The 24,180-nt window shown below is 42.7% G+C and overlaps 1 pseudogene; it reads left to right on the top strand.

Annotated features, from left to right (window-relative positions):
- Positions 1 to 7,423: 7,423 nt before the first annotated feature.
- Positions 7,424 to 7,868, top strand: LOC101837107 (annotated as a pseudogene).
- The last annotated feature ends 16,312 nt before the right edge of the window (positions 7,869 to 24,180 follow it).

Raw genomic sequence — 24,180 nt, 5'->3', positions numbered from 1 at the left:
TGCACATAATTGTGGATAAGGGAGTGGAACAATTTAATTTCTAGGCCTTCATGCCATTAGAAGGCTAATGAAACAGCATCAAAATTGGTTATTTAAGTAAAATTGCAAGGAGCTAGATTTCACTCTGAAGCAGAAATGGAAACCAAATGAGAGGTTGAATGAGTTCTCTTCCAGTGTTTCATTTATGCGATCAAACGGTAATTCAAAATCTACTAGAAATTACCTGTGGAGAGTTAGAACAAATAAAGTGAACGTACTTTTGAAGCATTCGTTTTTTTTTTTTAATTTGGTAAACATGGAGTAATGTGTGGAAGACAGAGTCCACCCTTGTGTGTGCCAAATGAGACTAGGAGATACGAGAAACCTGCAGTTTCAAGGAAGGGAGCTGTTGTGCAAGGAGTAGCAGTGGGAGGGAATGTTGGCTTTTAATAAATGTCTTTTTTATTGTGCTAGAATGTCATTCTTAAAATGAGGAGCTAGGGCAATAGCTCAGTGGGTAAAGCGCTTGCCCACAAGTGCGAGGAGGATATAAGTTGGGATCCCCACTGCCTGTGTAGAAAACTAAGCTGAGCATGGCAAAGTGCACACTAGTGCCCCCCCATGGGAGGGAGTCCTGGAGACAGTCAGATCCCAGGGTCCTTCTGGGTAGGAAGTCTAGGGAAATAGCAAGCCAATATAAGTGTATATGCATGCATATATGTGTGTGTGTGTGTGAGTGTGGAGGCCACAGGCCAGCACCAGGTGTCTCCTCTATGCTTCTCCTCCTTGATTGCTTTGAAGCAGGGTCTCTTACTGAACCTGAAGCTGGCTAATTCAGCTAGAGGTGATGACTGGAGAGCCTCAGGGGTTTTCCTGTCTCAAAGCTCCCCAGGCATGCCCCACTGCACTGTTTTTTTTTTTATTTTGTTTTGTGTTAATTCTAGGGACTGAGTTCAGGTCAATGCTTACACAGCAAGCATTTTGACTGCTGAGCCATCACCCCAGATCTCCTCCTGATTACTATTGTGACTTTTCATAGGACTTGGCTTGCCAAGCTTTTAACACGTACTGCCAAATTTTGTCATCTTACAGCAGCACAGCAGCAAACGGTGAGCACATAGTGGAACAGTGAGGGGGGGCGGGGGGGAGTCTCTGGTGTCTTCTTTGGAGTCTCCCTGCACAGGGGGACTGCTCGCATGAAGATGTGGTCTACTGAAAGCTTCGGGTACACATAAAGATTTCCAAAGACACTTTTCCCCCAAAATTTGAGTGTTCATTCTGAAATATGTGTCTCTTTTCTGGGCTTTGAACAAAATGGAATGTATTCTAAACTTGCCACTCAGAAGACCGGGACTTTTCAAATACTAAGCGTTATGGCTCTCTGCTCTGAATGCCTAGAATGTCTCATGGACCTATGAACATTCCAAAGCAGCAAGCCATGTGAACCCACCCCCCGGGTCTTCTGCCATTGACCCTGAGACATGATTTCTAGCTAAAAATAAATCCTCTATGGCCTCAGCATCCAAAGGGCTACCCTGTTTGCCCAGAGGTCCTGTGTCCCTTGGTGGATCTGTCATCATAATGACTTGTCTGTAGAAAGTAGAACAGACCTTCAGAGTATCTTGGGTGCGGTTAGAAATCATGTCTCAGTGTCAATGACAGGCCTGGGGATGGATTCGCATGGCTTCCTACTCTTACATGGCTGTAAGAGACTCTTTAGCTTAGAACTGGAAACCCATGCCTTCAGAAGGCACAGACATATTCTTCACAGACAAATCCCTGAATCATAAGAGAACACAGAGAAAATGAATGTAGCCTCTTTCTCCATCATTCAGAGATGCTAGCATCATTAATATCATCATTTCAGTATGTTTTGGGTCATCAATATCTAATCTTCCAGGCATGTGTGTATTCTTATTCTTCTTCTTATAACGATGTTATGCTTTCTGAATTGCAAACTGAAATTTTACTTACTATATCACAAAGAGCTTTCCAGGATATTATATGACCAAAAGCCATCTTTATAGTATTGTTACATAGTACCCATTAAAAAGAATAACCACAGCCGGCGGTGGTGGTGCACACCTTTAATCCCAGTACTTGGGAGGCAGAGGCAGGTGGATCTCTGTGAGTTCAAGACCAGCCTGGTCTACAGAGCGAGTTCCAGGACAGCCTCCAAAGCCACAGAGAAACCCTGTCTCGAAAAACGAAAAAGAAAAAAAAAGAATAACCACAGTACCCATTTCTAAACCAATATATTAAAATAGGTATTCCCAGGACTGGGATGATAGTTCAGTCTGTAAAATGCTTTTTCTTGCAAGTATAATGGGACTAGGTTTGATTTCTAGGTCGCTTGGGCATAGTGGTAGGTGCTTATCACAGCACTGAGAAGGCAGCAGAAGACAGATCCCTGGGGCTTGTTGGCCCAATAAGAGATCCTGTCTCATAAACCAATGTGATGACACCTAAGGAATGACATCAGAGGTTGTCCTCTAGCCTCCATGGGCATCTACACATATGTGCACCTGCACACGTATACACTCATACATAACACACAAATACTGATATAGAGCAAATGCTCCAGACTTGTAAAAAAAAAGACTAAGAATGGGTAAAAGTGAGGTGCTTGTGAGAATGTTCAGTCATCAAAACCAAAGAGAAAATTCTGAAACACCGACAAAAGTTCATCTTAAATGATTCTGCACTTAAATTAGTTTGTTAATGTTTTCAAATTCTTACCCCAGATTCAAAAATTGACTCTAGCCATGATAGGCATTTTCTGATGGTTTGTTAAATGCAAGAAAACCAGTATGGCATTCAATCATACACAGGTGTGTCAGCACACACACACACACACACACACACACACACACACAAGGACACGCAAGAGCACACACACACAAGAAAGGCCTTGACCTTATGTCAAAATGTTGGTGAATTTAGCACATTTATGTCTTAAATAAAAATAAAACATTTAAGTGTGCCCTGCTTTGAAATTCTCACTTTAAACAATTAACTGATCAATAACTGTTCTTAATTACATTGGGTAAAAGGATTCACACTGAATAGATAATGTTGGGGGAAGGGTAAAACTTCTGGTGAAGAGAATATGTGATGTAATTTGCTTATTTCTTAAACAATAAAATATACATCACACAAAATGTCCCAAGGAAACAAATTAAATGTGGATAGTTTATATGATTCATGGCATCAAGAGGACATCAAATTTGCCTTCTATAGGTGGCACAGACACCTATTTCCCTCTGACCTAACATCACGCCCCTTCAGATTCCCTGTCTGAGAATGCACAGTCCTTCATCTGGATCAGGAAAGGTCTTCCATTTGGGGAGACTTATCTAGTGTCTTGATCCTCCCAGATATAATTCTTTTGTGCAGATAAAATCACTTCATATGAGCAAAAGGAGGAAATGTCCAGTAAGGAATTGTGGCATTGCAGCCAACCCATTGTAAAATTGAGAGACTTTACCACCTGTCAGTCCTACTAAGTGGCATGACTTACTAAAGCATGCCAGGGTTTGCAAATAGCAGCCCACATGGAGCTGGCACGGAGACACGTATGGAAGCTCATATGCAAGGTATGTGTGGAACCAATACAGATTTGGAAAGTTACCAAGTGAGTCATTTTCATCATGGTAATTTTTCATATGACAGTAATGGACTGTACTTCATTTGAAGTTGTATGATAACACTGCCTATTGTTCCATCAAAGGCTTTAAAGGAAAAAAAAGCACTTTCCCAACGGCTAGTATTGCTAGGATAACATTTTCTTATTTATTATCAAGTTTGTTCCTCCTTAAGGTCTCTTTCTCTTGGTGGGTCATTTAATTATTTCCCATCTCCACAAACATCTGTTCTGATTCTGTTTCCACCCAACATCTCTTCTGGTTCTTTCTCTTTCAGCTTCAATTAGAAGTTTACTAATGCTGGAATCTCCGCTCACATCTTGGACCTTTGCAATTAATTTTAATCAGGCTTGTTAACACTTTTTTAATATGTAAGAAATAAGCAAATATGTAACTAAGAAGCCGTTTATGTCTTTCATGAAGGTAACAAATATGCAATTAAAAACTCCTTCTCCCAGTGACTTTGCAATAAATTAACTTGTTTTGTCACTATTGTGCCTGGATAATGTCATTTACTCTGGAGTTTTGACAGTCAGATTTTTTTATCCTTGGCAAAATTAGCAAGTAATATTAAGATCTAAGAAATGACAATTAGTTTGTGAATTAGGTGGGATATACAATGTGTTAATTATTGAGGGACCAGGCTTCATGCAATTAAAATTTAGCATCCAGATAATGATAATGGAGAAGGCTTCTGAGCATCTAATGAAGTTGAAAATGCTCATTACCAATAAATTAATTCTCAGTTGCTTAACCAGTCTTTAAAATGTCTATACAAAGGGGTAGATCATAATAATCATAACTGTTCGTAAATAGAATAACAGAAGATCCTGGAAGCCTGTGAAGACTATCATTTTACTGTTAGAATTCCCTGCCCTTCCAGGGAACCTTCCTGAAGACTCAGAAACATGATAGCTAGCCATAGAGATATTAGTAAAACATTCCTTCAAGTGTCTAAAGCTGAGAGAATGAGATGAGTAGAGGGGAGGGTGTTGAGAGGAAACACCGGTCAGGATGACCTATGCTTGCTCAAATGGATCCTATGTTTCAATGGCTTGGAACATGTCTCACGAGCTAAATGCATTTCTCTGTAATTTCTAAATGTAATTCAGAATCTGAGCTTCGCATCAATTTCTTATTGTTACAAGGACCCTGCTGTTCTAGGAGCTGGGGGATCAGTAACAAGTGTAGTCAAGCATAAAGTAAGCCATTCTATTACAGTGTGGTAACTATTATGACACGCCCAATAGAAGGAGACACAAGATGCTCCTAGGAACATATTGTGGCAGACAGTGGTAGAGATGGAGGACCAGGCCTGGTATTGTTGTGTTCCGAATGAAAGGAGATGATGGTTTGCATCATAGTAGAAACACTAGACATTGGAGAGAGGGGAACGATAAGAGGGTTGTGTGTGTATTTTGAAGGCAGGGTTGTATCCAAGATTTGGCAGGAGGAACTAGACAGATGGCGCTTTTATTACTGGTTTCTCCCCCAATATCACATTAGGTGGAAACCTCAAGAGTCCTCTTTGGGGAATTGGGAAGATTCCTGCATCCATAGGAGATGTAAGTGGGGGGTGCGATGATGGCCTTCAGGTTTAGAACTGAGGTTTTGTTAGAGGCAGAACATAGAGGATCATCAACCCCCATGATTCTAAAGCACTGGAACCAGCCAGCGCACCCAAGGAGAAAGTAGAGAGGGAGAAGGCCCAGGAGCAAGTAACTTCAGTACTCAGACTCAGACGGCAAGATAGAGGGAGAAGAGTTGTCAAAGGAGATGAAGAAGAAGCAATCAGAGAAGCCTATGGGGCAGTCAGAACAACTTAGTGCCGTGGGAACTGAGAAAGGAAGGAAGCTGAGAGGTGAGAGATGATCCTCACCTGAGGCGTGACTGTAAGAGGAACTGATGGGAAACATTCCTAAAGTCCGCAATGGGAGAATGAGCAGGCATTGTGTGACCCATCCACGCAGAGGGAAGCATCACAGCGCAGAAACGACATGAAATGTTTCCCAAACTGAACATCTGAACAACGCAGGTGAATAAGGTCTGATGGGGGAAGTCCTGTATATATTTGTCAATAAAGCACTGTTGGCCAATAGCGAACCAAGATAGGTGGGACTAGGAGTCCAGAAGGACTCTGGAAAGGAGAAACACAGGAAGTCAAGATGTAACGCCATGGGGTAGGAAGCCCGGAAACTTCTCCGATAAGAGACATACTTAGATTAACAATTATGGGGTAGTTACTTAAGTCAGAGCTAGCTAGTAAGAAACAAGCAAGGCCAACAGCTTCATAATTAATATAGCCTCCTGTGTGTTTATTTGGGACTAATGTGGCTCTGGAACCAGGCTAGCGGGAAGGCTTCTCTCAAGGAAAAGGCTTCCCATTACAAAGGTCCTTTAGCGAACTTGGTACGAAAAGGGAGAAGGAGGCCCATCGTAAAATTGCCTCAATGCCTACCGGAGTTCTCTTAAAGGCAGAAGATAAGACGAGTGCCTGCAGACAAGACAGTTTTGTGACTCCACAGTTGAAGCAGAAGGAAGATGTCTTTGAATCTTAGTGATGAGGTTTTTAGACATTTTTAAAAAAGGTTTACTTATTTTGTGTGTGCATATGCACCACATGTATGCAGGTGCCTGAAAGGGCCCGGAGAGGGCGTCAGATAACCTGAAACTGGAGTGGGTGATGGGAACCTAACCTTCATCCTCTACAAGAGCAGGATGTACTCTTAACCACTGAGCCACCTCCAGCCCCAGCTTTTAGAATTTAATGTGCAAATATACACAAGTACCCTGACTAATTAACCTCGAGAAATTATTATTTGTAGATAAGCACTCTATAACTGAGCTATTCTCCCAGCTGTAAGAAAGTGTATTTCTGCTGGTCGGTGGTGGCGCATGCCTTTAATCTCGGCACTTGGGAGGCAGAGGCAGGCATATCTCTATGAGTTCGAGGGCAGGCTGGTCCAACAGCCTCCAAAACAATACAGAGAAACACTGTCTCGTAAAACCAAAAAAAAGTGTATTTCTTATCGTTTATTATTATATTATTTTTGTCATCTTGCATTTCCGAACATTACAGTACGCATGCTGCCTTAAGATATTTTCTCCAGGGCTATTGGGATAAGTCTGTGTTTTACTGGAATCTATTCTCACTGTTCACTTTTTTTGGTACATTCACTAACTCTTTGACAATTCCATACATGTACACAGTGCATCTAGATCACAACCAACCCTAATGCCTCCTCCATACCACTACTTGCTCCCCTGAAACATCCCCAATACCTCCTCTTCCACTCCCATGTCTTCTTTCTAAATACCCAAGGACTCTAATGAGCGTTACTAATGCATGAGCATGGGAATCAACCAGCAACTGCAACCCCAAGGAAAAATGACTCCTCCTCCCAAGGAACCATCAGCTGCCAACGGCTCTTCAGATGGGGATGGAGCTTCATGGGCCCTTCTCCCAACGACGACGAAATGTTGACTGGCTTGATCTTGTGTAGTTCTTCTACAGATAACAACTGCCTTGAGTTCATGAGTACAGTGACTCTTTCATGTTAAAAAAAAGGACAGCATTTCACAACACTTTTCCCCACCCTTAGGTTCTTATGCTCTTTCTTTCCCCCTCTTCTGCAGGTATTCTACCAGCTGTAGAAGGAGGGAGGTTGAAATAGATGTTCCATTAAAGCTCAGCACTCAACAGCCACTTTGACCAGTTATGCACCTTGACAACACAGCCATTGCAAAACAACTGTAGTAGGGACTCCCTAGGAGGCCTATATGGCACCGATTGTGCCGCCATGTCTACAGTGACCCCTGAGAAGTTCCAGCACATTTTGCAAGTAAAGTACTCAACACCAACATTGATGAGCAGTGGAAAATAGCCTTTGCCATCACTGCTACTAAGGGTGTGGGGCAGAGATACTCTCATGTGGTGTTGAGGAAAGAGGACAATGACCTCACCAAGAGGGCTAGAGAACTCACAAAGGATGAGGCAGAATGTGTGATCACCATCATGCAGACCCCACGACAGTACAAGATCCCAGACTGATTGTGAGCAGACAGAAGGATGTGAAGGACAGAAAGTACAGCCAGGTTCTGGCCAATGGTCTAGACAACAAGCTTTGTGAGGACCTGGGGTGACTGAAGAAGATTAGAACTCACAGGGGGCTGTAACACTCATGGGGCCTTTGTGTCCGAGGTTAGCACACCAAGACCACTGGTGGTGTATCCAAGAAGAAATGAGTCCCTGAGCCTTCACTGTTAATAAATAGTTTATATATATAACTGGAAGCGGGGGAGGGGGGATGGCCGGTTGCAGTGACACATGCCATTAGGATTTGCTGAAGGAGGTAGAGGCAGAGGCAGGAGGATCACAAGTTCAAGGCCAGCCTGGGGGTATGTGGCCACTGATGGGGGAAGACCTGTGTATATGTAAATAAAGCACTGTTGGCCAATAGGGAAGCAAGATAGGTGGGACTAGGAGTCTAGGAGGATTCTGGGAAATGAAGTGAAGAGAGTCGTCGCCATGTGATCCTGGGGAAGAGAGGATGGGTCAGGATGCCGTCCTTGGAAAGATAAGTCCTTATAGAAATACATATTAGTAATTATGGGTTAATAACTAAGTCAGAGCTAGCCGATTAAAAAAAACAAACGGCCAACAGCTTTATAATTAATATAGTGTCCTGTGTGTAATTTGGGGGCTAAAGCGGCAATGGGACCCAGGAGGGAATCCCATAACAAATGCGGCAGCTGGCGGGAAGACTACACGTTACAGGCCACCATTACAAGTTCACTGCAAGTCTGCTACATGTAACCTCCCCAGTCATGGGTTTTGAACAAGTTTACAGTATCAGGCATGAACTCCATCCATTAGAGCAGACCTCAAGTCTAATTCTTTTTTTTAAATTGGTTATTCCCATAACAATCATGCCACTATTATACCAGTAGGCACATCTTGCCCGGCATGCTGATTCTAGAGCATGTAGGACCCACTGCTTCTGTACAGAGGCTGACCCTGCCAATCCGTGATCATAGGTCTTCCCATCTCCTAGTGTCTTCCTCAATTCTTTCTTCAGCACTCTGAAGTTTTTCTCATAGAAATCTTTCCTATCTGGGGTTAAGTTTATTCCAAGGTTGTTTTTTTGTTGTTGCTGTTGTTGTTGTTATTGTTTTGCTTTGGAGCTTTGTGAGTGTAATTATTTCCCTGGTTTCTTTCTTAGCATTTATATTGATACATAGGAAGGCAACTGACAATATACTATATTTCCTCTAGCAGTTTCACAGTACTTCAAGTCTTATGTTGAGGTCCTTGATCCAGTTGGAGTTGATTTTTGTGTAAGGTGAGAAATCAGGATCTGGTTTTATTTGTCTATGTATAGATGTCCAGTTTTCCTGGAACCATTTGTTAAGGAAGCTGTCTTTTCTCCAGTTCGTATTTTTCAGTATTGTCCTACCCAAGGTTTACATAACAAAAGGCATGGCAAGACTTGACGATCAGATCCTTAAGGCAATGTCCTGTTCTCTGTGATAGGCCATTCCTGAATCTTCTCACATCTGCACTGAAAAACCAAAATCTACCTTTTCAATAAAAGCCAGAATAGAGGTTGTATTAGCCAGCTGTCCTAATAAACTGATTTATATTATTTGCTAATGTGAATTGTTTTGGTCTAATAAAAATAATCTAACAAATGGGATGCTGTGCTAGGAAGATGACCTCCCACTTTGAAAATAAATGTCATCTTTACCTCAACATTTATTCTTGGTAAATGCAGAGTCTCTGTCTTGGCATTTAAACAGCAGCAGGAGAGCTTAATGAGACCAGTGGAGGGCTTCAGAACTAGCAGGAGAGAACAACTGACTTTTGTTGACTAGAAAGAAGTTCAAAGTGTAATGCTGACTACTGTACATTCCCTGGGGTGGCCTGGGCAGGAAGAGGAGGAGAAGTGACTATTCAGCCATTTGGATTTGTTTGTACAGTTGAACCAGAAGAAATGACTTCTTATATTCTTCTGGTGTACAAGAGGGAGCATCAGAGAATCAAACCCACACTCTGTGTGTGCTCAGAACTCAGGTCCCCCGGATACCATCGGCACTCAACGAAGGCCAAGTACACTCACGTGGTCAGAGACAGGATGTCTGTCCAAGCTGGTTCAGAAGGAATGCATTTTTAAAACTTACATCTAAGTTTTCTTTTCCTTGTGCCATGAAAATAAAGCTGCAGAATACCCTGATTGTTTTTTTCCATGACGCTAATTGATGCTTTTCTTAGGTTCTAGGTAAGTATCATCTGTGCACATGCTGCCGCATTAGCATTTCAACAAATAAATAATTTGTATACTGGTACCCAGGGCCATGACCATGGCTTGCTGCACACATTGTATATTGCTTTTCCACCTGGATCTCAGAAGCATGGCAGCCTTACAAAGCTTTTTTTACGGAAAGGGGGAATTGATGGTGTAGCTTCATTGGTCGATTACTTGATTCGTATGCATGAAGCCCTGAACTCAGTTCCCAGTACCGCCAAAACCAACATGGTAGAGCACACCTGTAATTCCAGAACTCCAGAGGCAGAGGCAGAAAGATCAGAAGTTCAAAGTCATCCATGAGATCTTGCCTCAAAATAAATAAATGAATAAATAGTATAGGGAGAGATCTTAGATACCTGCGTTGCTGACCACACCCACTTTGGGCGTGGCTACAGGTGGATGTGGATGTGGGAAATAAAGGTCTGTGCAGGGGGAGACGCGGACTCCCTCTTGGGGGTTTCAGTCAGGTCTCAGAGAGCAGCAGAGCGCTGACCTTAGTTACTCAGCTTCTCATGTAAGTGACTTATCCCTAATAAGACATATGAAATCCCTACCTTGTTTAGCTTAATATTCCTCAATAAAATAGGAAAGCATGCATCCCTCAACTAGAGTGGGAAGCTACCGTTTTCACTTACACGAGGGAACCATTATCCAGTTTACCCTTACTGATGCCACCAAACTTCAGGAAAGAGCTTATTAGGGAACAAGTCAAATACCCCCATCACCCTCACCCACTTCCTGTAGGGATTGTCCCTAGATCAGCATCCATTTCACTGTTTCCTTTCAGAGCACACGTGGCTTCTGGGAAAGTAGATGTCACTTGCTAAAGCACAAACTTCAAATTAACTCTGCCAGGTACACACCATGCACAAGCCCCACTCGAGGTGTTCACAGGACTCTAACACTTGCCATGATCCAGGGAGGGGTTTGCCACCAACTGTGAAGGGACTGAGAAGTCCTGTCTCTAAGTGGATGACCATCATTTTATGATGCTAACACCAAGTAGATGCTACACTGGAGCCATTGGAAGAACAAATTTTTTTTATTTTTAGCTCAGCATTTTGCAAAGTCTAACAAACAAAGAGGAAGCTAGCATGTCCTCCCTTCCAAGAGCATCTTTCTCCAGTTCCAAACTTGTCCAGTCCTGGAGGTAGGCCTTGGTGTGGGTGTGGCTTGTGGGAAGTGACCGCACATAGGTACAGCAAGCTTTCTTGTTGGACTGTCTTTGGATTGCTACCCCCAAATAATGACACAGAGACTTGCGGTTAGTTATAAAAGCTTGGCCGTTGGCTTAGGCTTGTCCCACTAGCTCTTACAACTTAAATTATCCTGGATTTGTTAATCTATGTTCTTCCATATGGCTTGGCTACCTCTACTCTAGATCATATGAGCTCTTCAATGTCTCCCTGGTGCCTCTGTACTACTCATTCTGCTTTCTCCACGTCTGGCTCATGACTCTGCCTTTCTTCTTCCCAGAGTCTTCTCTGTCCCTGAAAGTCCCACCTAACCTCTTCCTGCCTAGGTATTGGCTATTCAACTATTTATTAAACCGATCAGAAGGTGCCTTGGCAAAGACACATCTTCACAGTGTAAACAAATATTCCTCAACATTTCTCCCTTTTTGTCTAAACAAAAATGGAAGGATTTAACCCTACCAAAGTAAAACTATAGACAATAAGAACAATTGTCAGGTAAGATAAAAAAAAGAATTACATTTACAATGACAGTCCATATGTACGTGACAATTTTGGAGAAAATACTCCATTGTCTCTATCCTATCTTGATGACTCTAAAGTTTTATACCTAAACCACTTTCTATCATAACTTCTTTTACCATCCTAAACATAGGGAATCCAACCTCAGTGGCTCTGTCCCCTACAGCTCATTGTTGTTAGTGTTACAGATAGACATGGCATGTAAAATAAAAATGCTAAGACAATATAAAACCATGAAAGAAAGAACTCTGGCATTTAGGAAGGGCTGTGGGAGCTTCACACTGGGCTCAACATGCTTTCACTTGGCTCTCCTCTTCATAGGTATGTGAAGCTCAGAGCACAGTTCATCAGCCTATACAGTTAGTGACAGTGTCAACTAGAACTGAGAGCTCATTCCTCAAACCCCTCACTCTTTTTGCTCTAACATTGACTGCCTAGAGAATGGTGGGTTCTCTTCTGTGACTCATAGACATATGACCTGAGCACTTACACAGGTGCTGGCATTAGGAATGGCTCTGGAATTGATTTCATGATCTGCCATCACTGTCTTCAAATTCCTGTGTGTGTGTGTGTGTGTGTGTGTGTGTGTGTGTGTGTGTGTTATACATGTGCAAATACATGTATACATGTTCTTGCCCACATGGGTACATGTGGAGGTCAGGGGTTGATGTCAGATGTCTTCCGTATTCCCTTCTACAATTTATTCAGTGAGGCAGGTTCTCCCACCCAGGGAACTCTCTTTCTCTCTCTCACCATAAGGTGACACATTAAAGATAGCGGGAGGCCTCTACCCATCTGAATCTGTCGACTGCAGTCCTGACATCCATTGCAGTGGTCCTAAAAGTGATGGAGATCAAGAGATGGCTGGACTTTCCAGAACTCAGTCTATAGGCCTTTTAGGTGAATACCCCCAAGTGTCTGCCATCTTGTTGCCTTGTTACACATGAAGCTGACTTTAACCAATCTCTCTGTCTACCTTTCAGAAATGGAAGGGGTGTGGTTGGGAGTCTTTCAAAGATGCTTTCAACTTTGATGATGATAGACCAGATGGGAGAAAAACACATAAATACAGGTTATATTGACACTCAACAGCTTTCTAGTTTGAAACAATAATTTGTTAAATAGGTTCAAGTGAATCCTTGGAGAAAACTAAGTGTTCTTATATTTTTGTCTGTGAGCCTAGCCTCTAACGACTGAGCTATCCCTCCAGCATGAAAACTAAGTATTCTTAACTAAGTATTATGGATTCAATTGTGTCCCTTAATAATATATTAAATTTCTAATCCTTGCTGACTGTGGATGTGGCTTTATTTGGAAATAAGTTCCTTGTAGACATAATGTGTAGAATATACCTGGAGAGAACAGAGTTAGTAAGATGGCTTGGTTGATAAAGTCCTTTCTAGTCCCCACAACCCATGTTTAGAAAGAAAGAATGAGAGAGTAAGAGAGGGAGGGAGGGAGAGAGAGAGAGAGAGAGAGAGAGCTGCTGGTGGTGTGTGTTTGTGTGTTTGTATGATCAATATCCAGGCTTCCTGGTCAGCCAGACTACCTGAATCCCCAAGCTCCAGGCCTGTGAGCCATCTTGTCTCAAAAACAAAACAACAACCAAAAAGAAAAAAACCACTAAGGTAAATAGCACAGAATCCTGAATAACAGCACCTGAAGTTGACCTCTGGCCTTTACATGCATACTCACCTGTAGAAACACACATACACACACCTAATTACATATACACATACATACATTCATACGTACATATGTACGTACACACACACACACACACACACACACACACCCCACCACCACCACCACCACCACCATCACCACCACCACTAGTAGCAGCAGCCAAAAAAGTAAGTAAAGATAGAAAGGATGGATCTTCAATTCAGTAAGACTACTACAGTGCCCCTAGCAGGCTAAGGTTGGAAGGATACAGTGGTAACCACGGAGGGCAAGGATGCCAGTAGCCACCAGGGGGCATGAGAGAGCAGGCCCTGCCAGCACCTAGATTCCTGATTTACTGCTTCCAGCATGGAGTGGATAGTTTACAATGATGTTCATGGCAACTCTAGGAAGCCAGTCCTCCCTAGGTTTTAAAATATCAAAGTGGGGTTAAGAGACATATACTTAAGTGTTCAAAAGCACCTTTCAGTTCTCCCTAATCCCGTACAGGCTAGACTATCCTAGGGAGCTACATTTTTGTTGATGTTGTTGTTGTTTTTCTTTTCAAGACAGGGTTTCTCTGTATTGTTTTGGAGGTTGTTCTGGAACTCGCTCTGTAGACCAGGCTGGCCTTGAACTCACAGAGATCTGCCTGCCCCTGTCTCCCGAGTGCTGAGATTAAAGGCGTGCACCACCAACGCCCGGCTAGGTAGCTACATTTTAAGTGGTTTTAGGCTTCACTGAATTTTAAAAAACTACATAAATAGAGGATGGATAGATAGATAGATAGATAGATAGATAGATAGATAGATAGATAGATAGATGGATGGATGGATGGATGGATGGATAGATGGATAGATACATACATACATACATACATACATACATACATACATACATACATAGATGCATACATACATATACACACACATATATACATAGATACATAAATAGATATGATGAATGGATGGATGGATGGATGATAGATGGATGAATGGATGGTGGGCAGATAGACAGAAAAAACATGGGAATGGAGGGCAGAGGTCTTCTAGTCTCATCCCCAGGAACTGTCTACCTTGATTTTTTGAGAGGGATAGCTCAGCTAGGCTGAGTGGCCAGCCAGTCCCAGGGATCCACCTACCTCCACCACAGCCAGCTTCTTGCAAGAATTCTGGGTATCATACTTCAGCCCTCATCCTCACATTTCCCCGTCTTTTTCTCATCAAAATTCACTCTGGGGAAGCAGTGAGTATATTGGGCATAGGTGAGGGGTTCCTTAAAGGGTTGTGGGTGATCCTCTTCACCTCAACAGGCAGTGCCTGGAAAGTCTTTACACAATAAGGATGAGGGTTTCCCATGGCTGCATAGGTGGACCCGCTCACAACACTAGTCTTCCCTGGTCTGCACGCTCTGGTCTTTCCACACACTTGCATGCAATTAGTTATTTTTAAAAGTTAAAAAAATGGGATTGGAGAAGTAGCTCAGCAATTAAGAGTACTTGCTGCTCTTACAGAGGACCTACGTTCAGTTCCCAGCACCCAAATGGTGGCTCACAACCATCTGCGACTCTAGTTCCAGAGGATCCAATTCCCTATCTGTCATCCGCAAGCACTACACACACCTGGTGAGCATGCAGGCAAAATACTAATGTATATAAAATAAAAACAAATCTGTAAAAAAAAATAAATGTAAAGGCTTATTTACATGGTGAGATAAAAGATAGTATTCTCAAAAAGCCAGAAAGATTTTTTTTAATGATTCAGAAAAAGGGACACCTACCCTAACTAAAGAAATAGATGGCCCGCCGGGAAGGGGTGGTGCACCCGCCTTTAATTCCAGCACTCAGGAGGCAGAGGCAGGAGGATCTCTGGTCAGCCTGGTCTACAAAGCTATGCAGAGAAACCCTGTCTCGAAAAACCAAAAAAAATTTTTTTAATAAGTAAATAAATAAACAAAAGAAAATAGATGGCCCACACATGTTTAGTTTTATACAAGAGTTTGAGATAGCATGCACTATTATTCAAATAATTCAAAACATCATTACTTATTCAAATACTAATTATTTGTGTGTAACTCTTTTGCTTGTATGTCTAAGGGCTCTTTAGCTCAGTAGGCATTCTATTTAGTTGAACAACTGAAAATCAATACTAGTTGAAAGGGGAAAGCGAGTTTTGAAGTGGAAAGCATATTCATTCAAGGAATCGTTAATTAAAGACCCAAATTATAAGACAGAGAACTGGATGGGAAAATGAGAAATCAAGCCTTATCTAGCTGCTCCATCTGCTGTCCTCTAAGGAGATTTCTCCCATTGTCCATCCCTTCTGTGTGTGTGTGTGTGTGTGTGTGTGTGTGTGTGTCTGTCTGTCTGTCTGTCTGTCTGTCTGTCTGCTGTCTGTCTATGTCCCTCTGTGTGTCTTTCTCTGTCTCTGTCTGTCTCTCTCCCTATCTATCTATCTATCTATCTACCTATCTATCTATCTACCTATCCATCTATCTATCTTGAAACAGGGTCTCATTGTATAGACCTACACACCTAGAACTCTATGTGTAGAGCAGGCTGGCCTCAGATTCACAGAGTTTCACCTACTTCTGCTTCCTAGTGCTGGGATTAAAGGCATGTGCTACCTACCACCCCTGGCCCTCGCTCTCTCTTACATACAAAGACACACTTAGTTCTGCCTTAGTTCTGCCTTGTATCTTGCTTTTAAGTTTTTATTTAAAGACTCACTTTTGAGACTTGGAAATTGGTTCAAGGGATAGCTGCACGTGCTGTGTGAGCTCAAGAACCTGCATTAGAACCCCCGAGAGCAGACATAAAATTTGTCACTAGCCCCAGCATTTACAGGTGGATGCAAGAAGGTCCCAGGAGCTTGCTGGTCAGACAGCCTAGTCTACATGGTGAACTGTTAGTACAGCAGGGAACATAGTCTCAAATAAATATGCCCAAGAGTGATAGACAAAGACACATCTTCCTTCATCTTCCATACACCCACATGCTTGCATGCATACACCATATACATATTACCACACACTGTGTGCACACATGCATACACACTTAGAAATAACTCACTGTGCATGACTGTCTTCTTTTTGTTCTTTAAAACATCCAGAGAAAAGGATTGCATGATGGTCCTACCAAGGTCTAGGCACGAAGCTGTGTCTCTGGCATGGTAGTATGCATATGTGTGCACTGGGCACCAAAATAAACTTGGCTTGTCTTATCTCCAAGGGGCTTTCTATATCCCAGAGTCTCTCCATCAGTGTACCCTTGCTTATCCAACGTGTTGATGGACACCCTTGCTTGGTGGGAGGTCTCATGTCCCAGTATCTCCTGTGCAAAGAGCCTTACAGAGAAGATGAGGCCAGGGCCAGTCAGTCATTCTGCCAACTTTCTGCCTGCACCCCATGCCCACACCCACTACTCATTTCTCTGTGTGACGTAGCGAGGCCCTAGCCATCAGGATGTGGGCTGTCACAGAGGACAGCAAAAACAGGAAGCAGATTTTTCCACCTTTTGGAGATGCCAGGGTCCTGACAGAGATAAGTCTACGAGTGTAAGTCCCACCTTCCATCCTCTATTTCATTTTAATGGCCACCATATGCAATTGGCTGATTTTTTTATCCTTTTGAAACTTGTCCTACGCTGGCAGAAAAGCAAACACAACTGAAAACACCCTAGCATAAAGATGGGTTCTTCCGAAGGATTGTCTGTAGACTCCATCTTAGACAGAGGAAGAAGGCTTCAGGGGCAAGAGGAAGCCGAGGAAGTAGGTTGTGTTCTGGAATGAAGAGAGTGATATCACTCTGACTTATTAAAGGGAGCCAGGCAGGGCTATAGCATACATTTCTGGAAATTGCTGTCACTTCCAACTGAGTACATGCTAACACCTTTAATATCATGATTAGTGTCATCTCATCATTGAGAATAGCATGCTTTTTTTTGTACAGTGGTATAAAGATAATATAAAATCAAGCATGTGGTTCCTGGAAATATTCATAGAATTTTCTTTAAAATATGACATAGTTCAAGAGTTGGGCAATAAATTTCCTCCCTAATGAGACACCAAAAAAGAAGGCAAACATTTGATGTTATGCCCAAGGAGAGCTGACTGTTGAAGATTTATAGGCAATCTGTGAAAAGACTGTCTGTTCCCTCCAATGAGTTTTTAATTTGAGTTTGATGGTCTCCAGGTGTCCGTGTTTGCCTATGACATTAGATGCATTAAACCGCAATAATGGATGTACATGTTTCTCCCTTACTCCTTGAACTATTCCTCTCCTAGTGGAGAGTAACAGCACAGGCACATAGGCACAGCTGCACTTGCACACATGCAAACATGATAGTAGACAAAGATGGCCTGAATCTGCCCATGCTAGCAGATGATGTGGGGAAAAAATTTATTCTTTCTACAAGTCTTCCCCATGGAAAGATGGCGTCTATGGAAGGACTTTGGTGTTTTCCCACTTGCCCTGTGATGCTTCACATTGTGATGTTCAAAGGCCTGTGGTTGAGTTCCGACCCTGCTGGAAACATCTTGGTTCCTCTGGCAACAAGATGCCTATGATTCATTTGCTGCTAATATTTATATAAAACTTGTGTTTTGTGGGATCCATCTGGAAACCTGACTGTATGTACCACAGTGTAGGATGCCTCAGAGAAGTTATAGTGAATAACTCATCCAGTGTCCTTTGCTTTCACCAAGAGCGTGAGGCTGATAATTTCATGTAGCCCCATTATAGTGCCCTAAATATCAAATGGAGGACCAACGAGCAAAAGTTAATGGTCTTTAAAATGCCAGTCATGTGTGTAGGAGCCAAGATGTTCATTTTCCAATCTCAGGTCACCTGTTACAATTCACACAGAGTTTCCCATGAGTTCTCCAAGGGCAGGGTATAGCTACTCTGTGTAAATGGAGTCCTCAATTGGTCTAGATAATAAAAAGCCAGAGTCAGATATAGAGGAAAATGCCGAGAGATCAGAGACAAGGAGCAAACCACAGCACACCTTACCTCCTCAGCGTCTCAGCAGAGAAGAGAGCAATTACCTGTTTCTCCCTGCTTATGCCCTGTTTCTGCCCAGCTACCTCACTTCCTGTCCATCTGTGCAGACCTCTATGGTTAGCTAGAGACAAGCTCCATTCTCAGACCAACCCTCCCCCCAGACGGGCTTTATTTGTACAAGAAAGAAGATATCACTACAACTCTGGCCTCTCTTATGATAAATAGTGGGTCTTCCTCCTCACGTTAGAGTCATCCACTCACTCACTCACTCACTCCACTTTTGGTCTTCTGGGAAGGGGCAAAAGAAACCAAAAGACACGAAAGGGACGGAAACTGTGCCCGTGGCTACCCAGGTCGCCAGCCAGACTGTCTCCTGGCACCATAGTTATTGCCAAATTAAATGAAAGCAAGGATCTAAAGGTAGAAAGCCAAATGGGAGTTATTCTATAATCTACAAGGTCATCTAGATACACAGCGGTGGTGGTGGTGGTAATGGGAATAGTGAAGGCGGGGGTTGCTGATAGTAGAGGTAGTGATACCAGTTACAATCATGGTAGTGGTGATGCTGGTGGCGGTTGTGGTGGTGGTGCTGGCAGTTAGGGAGGTGCTGCAGTGCTGGAAACAGGGATGTTCACTGGAGGCGGTACAAAGGACAGTGACCGTAGCTGTAATTATGATGTTTCTACGTCTCGCCTGTTGAACGTAGTTCCAGCAACCCCGATAAAGCACGCCGCTGCTTAATGGAAATTTTGATTAATCCTTCTTAGATACATTTGGATCAAAAGCCAACTGAACTACACAGATACTTGGCCAGAAATAAAACTGGCAGTGATTCCTCTGGGGGGAGAACATGGGAACTACAAAGCAGTGAATCAGTGCAGAAATATTTGTAGCATTTTTTTTAAGATGGTGCTGTTCTGGGGCACTGTGTCCCCTTCTGAATTGATTTTCTTTAATCTGCTTGAAACCTCGAGAAGAAGAGATGCTAGTAGAGCGAACACTCAAGACAAATTTTTATTTTATGCTTCTACTTCTGGACAAAATTCTGGCCTGTCCATCCTGATGATGGGGGAATGTCCTTCTGTATGCTGTGAATGTGTGTTTCTCTTATTGATTGGTGAATAAATGCTGACTGGCCAGTAGCCAGGCAGGAAGTGTAGGCAGAGCTACAATACTAAGAGAATGCTGGGAAGAGGAAGGCAGAGAGGAGCCACCAGAGAGACGCCAGAGGAATAACATTCCAGAGCATTACAGGTAAGCCACAGCCTCATGGCAATACATAGTCTAATAGGAGCCTGAGCCATCAGCCAAACTGTTCATAATTATTATAAGCCTCAAGGTGTTTATCTGGGACTAAACGACAGCGGGACCAGGTAGGACAGAAACTCCATCTTCAGATCCTGGATGTGAGCTCTACATCCCTCCACTTGCAATTGGACAACCTTGTAGATAAGGTGATAGGGAAAAGTCCAGACCTGTTACTCCTCTCCCATCCTACATGGTGACCGACTGTGCCTATACCTCCCAGAATCCTCCTTGCCTCCCAGTCCCTCCTATCTTGCTTCCCTGTTTATGCATCAACCAATAAAAGAAACATATGTACAAAAGACTTCTCCCATCATCTCTTCTTTTCTGTCTAAATAAAAAGAAAGGTTTTTATAACTTTAACACAGTCAAATTATATATAACAAAATAGTTATTAAGAACTGTAATTACTGGGGGGAGGGCACAGGAGGAGGGAAGGGAAAGGGAGAGGGACCTGGAACTGACTTGTGAACCAACCATGTTTCTAATCTAAATTTAAACGTAAAAATAAAAAAATTAATAAAAAATACCAAAGCTCTGCAAAAAAGAACTGTAATTACAGTATTTAGTCCAATAACATTTAGTAAGATTTAAAGAAAATATTTTATCTATCCTATCTTTGTGAGTCTAAAATCTTAAATGAAGTTTATCTGTTATCATAACTAAAGAAAACTATAACCATGACTATCTGTCTTCAACTCCACCAAAGACCATACAAGGATAATATATAAATTCTAGAATTGACAGAGACATCTCGCTGCCTGGTCAGTCACCCAAAGTTCTTCTGTAATGTTCCATCTTCAGCTCATAGGTCATAGTGTGCCTGGAAGACTCCTCAACAAATCAGGAAACTTTAAACTGTCCACCTGTATTGGCAGTTTGTCAGTCACTTTTCTCTGTGTCTTGTAGGATGTCTGGGCAGACTCTTCCATGAAGAAGGAACCCTTCAAGACTGTCCATCTTGTTTCAGCAGTCACTTTCCTGTGGGCCATGCATGCATGTCCATTTTATACAGCATAAAATCAAACAGTCCAGACAAGAGCAGTTTCTTGCCCAAATGGCTAGAATTGCCATATCGGAAGCAAATTTCATAATGAGTTTCTTCGATGTCCATCTTCCCTTCTGACGAAATTAGTTTTGCCAGGGGCAGTTGTCTCTGACTGTCAAGAAAAACCCTAAAGCATTTTAAATGCCATATGCTGTAGGTCTTTGAAAGGTTTGAAGAATGCCTATCCAACTGAATATCTCTATATATCTAGAAAACCTAACTAACCTAACTATAAGTTTTGACTATTATAGGTAACTATCTATAATCTGTACTTAATTATACATTACATTTTTAAATGAGCTATACAAACACAATACCTAAACAAGAGGAGAAATATACATATCAGAAAATTGATCTTAAATTTGTATCAATAAATGAAAACCCATTCCAATACAAAGTATTCATTTCTATACCATAATCCCCCTTTTACCTTTAAAAAGAGATTGATTGTAATCATTAACCACTCATAACCAACCCCATTTAAATGAAAACAAAAATTTATAAACAGTATTTGGGAATTTGGGTGTCATTCATTCCAAACTTCTTCCTGCTGTATGGAGGTGCTAAAATTCCATTGGGGATCCTTAGAAAACACAGAAACCTGGCGAAGTCCTTGGTAGAGTCCCTTGCTCTACCGAGGATGTGGGTTCGAGCCCAACATTGGGCACCAGATGCGGAGGCACGGATAATGAATCCATGGGACACTAGGTTCAAATATGAAATATAATTTATCTCAGGGAGAAGTCACTTACCCAAGAAGCAGATGGCTGCCGCAGGTTCCCGCTCTAAGGATCTGCTCAGGTTGCTCCCTGTGATCCAACCGGAGGCAAGAGAGAGCCATCTGCCTGGGACTCCAGACCTAAACTCACTCCCCATCACGTCCTCACCTGTGACCACACCCATTTGGGTGTGGTCAGCGCTACAGGTGTGGGTGGGGTGGATGTCTCACTACAATAAGACACAGTGAACTAGGCACACAGGTGCACCAGGAGTCCAGACAATGTGGGAAATGACTAGTACTACAGCCACCACTATCCACTGCTCCTTCTGTCTGAACTTATTTGGAAGAAAAAAAAAATCTTAGACGGAATAATCATTTACCTGGAAATGTTTCTGCACTGCTTCTATAAGTTAAGGTTCTTTAAAAAATTATGACATCATCTTCTTCCAAATTTTTAAATAATGTTACAGTCCTGGAAATGATCCCATCATATACTTAAATATGCTAACAATAATTTCTTCATTTCCTGAAATATTCAATCGATATTCTGATTTCCTCTAATCATTTTATAAAGCCCTACATTTTTATATAGTTTATTTGGGCCTATGTCATAATAAGACCCATACACTGTGACACTGAGGTCGATTTCTCCCCAGTGTCTTTCTAACCTATAGGTTCCCACTCCCTCCCTTTTCATATTCCTTCAAGTTCCATGTTGAAGAAGCAAGGTTGGAACTATGGAATTTACTAAGATGTTTTTACTGATTGCACCCAATTCATACAAGTGATGTATTTTCATTGCATTGTTCTTATCTATTTATTGCACAAAAAAGAGCCACTTCAAGGAATAGGTTTGTCTAAGAACTATTTGGTGACCCTAAGGAATCAAGCTGCAAACTCCTAACCAGCACAGTAAGGGATTTTTAACATAGAGGGATGCTACGCCCTGTATATTCCAGAACCCTGCTATTTCCTTGATGTCTGGGACAGCCAGAGGCACCTTGTCCATGCATTCTTCAGACAACTTATGCTTTATGAAATGGAGTTTCCATTGAAGATTTCATTTAAAAAAAATGGTTTTTCTACTGTAATAGATCCAAAGCGGCCTCAGTTTTTGTTCCCCTTTTCACATTCTAAAACATGGGTGTGCGCATGTAGCCAAACCATGTGAACACAAGCAGTTTCACCCACAGTGGCCACCTGTCTTGCTTTGGACAATAGGGTGTTAGGAAACATCACACGGAAGCGTTAATAGTGCTTGCACGTTGGGGCTCTTGGTTGCCCCTCAGTCAGCTGTTCTCTAACAAGCCTAGGGCATGTGGGTGGAAGACGCATTGACGTTCCACTCCAGCAGCCCCAGCTGCAGTCTCGTCCGTATGAGAGATGCAGCTGACAGCTAGTCAGATTCGGATGCTTCACCATCCTCAGATGGGAAAGAAAACCAAGCCCAGAAGCAAATAGTCCAACCAATCCGAAAGCTCTCGTTAGCCAGGTCAGTGTTTCTTGTTCAAACCACCAAATGCTTGCATGTGTTTGGAGTTTGTTTCTTTTCCAACAGTAGAGTTTACAATTGCTAAAAATTTTACAGCAATATTCATGACAGTCCCAAATAGTCTCCCTCTGGCTTGGGCTTGTGTGAATGGGATGTCCCTCTCTGTCTGTTCTATGCAGTACCTGAAAGGAGGGAGAATCCTGGGAACTTTCTGGAAAACCGACTCAGCGGATGTCTGTCCTCACCCCAAAAGCAGAGATAACACAGTGAAGTATCCCTCTGTCACATTAATAGGGAAACCAGATACACACACACACTAGTTCTCCCCAGGCAGGCAGCTGAGCAACAGCGGCAATGGGAGCCCTTATGCCATCTGCTGGTCACATTGGGTATAGGACCCTGGGAGGTTAAGCAGCCCCGAGGTAAGCTGCTGGAGTTCCAGGCAAACATTTCAGCAGTCCTTGCATTGTGAAAGGTGCTGTGTAAGCTCTGGGTAATAAACAAAGGACACAGGGAAGCGCCTACCTCATAGGCATTATGGAAAATTGGGGTCATGAGAATGGATGCAGGCTAGGAGGCGTGGGCAGATGACCCCAGAAGACATGCTCTAGATGGATGTTTCATTCTGTGAGATCGGAGACAGCAAGAGGTAAGCTGGGAGGACCACAGTCCCAGACGTGGCCCCTGGTGACCACCAAAGGCCATGAGGATGTCCGTGGTCTGTGCTGCAGCCTGAAGCCATGTTGATTTCCATGGGCCATGCTGCAGCCAGGGGTCATGCTGATATCCATGGCATATTGATTTCAATGGGCAGGGGTCATGCTGATATCCATGGCCTGCACTGCCACTAGGAACCATGTTAATGTCTATGAACCAGACTGCCACTGGAGACCATATTGGTGTCTGTGGCCTATGTTAACGGCCTTGGTCTGTGCTGGTACCAGAGACCATGCTTTTGCCAGAAAGGATGTGGAAGTTCATGATACAGGCTCCCACTAACTATAAGGGGCAAGGCACTGGCACTGATGACTGCAGACTCACAGCTGAGAAAGAGGGACATGGACAGCTTCTTGCAAACCTCTATCCCCACCCCATCCCCTCCAAAAGAGAAAAGGCCTAGCTAGAAAGCCATCAAAGACAACTCTTAAAAATTGTGATAAGGAAGCTGAAGTGTAGCTCTCCACAATTGATGGCTTCTGGCAGGGTGTGGGCAGGGAAGGACTCAGTTGTTTTTGGCCACTGGAAATTTATTCGACTATGCTCCAGTGACTATATGGACAACACAAATTGGACTTGTATTTTTCT

The sequence above is a fragment of the Mesocricetus auratus genome, unplaced genomic scaffold (genome assembly GCF_017639785.1).
Source record: "Mesocricetus auratus isolate SY011 unplaced genomic scaffold, BCM_Maur_2.0 Super-Scaffold_4256, whole genome shotgun sequence".
Lineage (NCBI taxonomy): Eukaryota > Metazoa > Chordata > Mammalia > Rodentia > Cricetidae > Mesocricetus > Mesocricetus auratus.
Note: the sequence above shows the minus strand (reverse complement) of the source record. Positions and strands in the feature narration are given on the sequence as shown.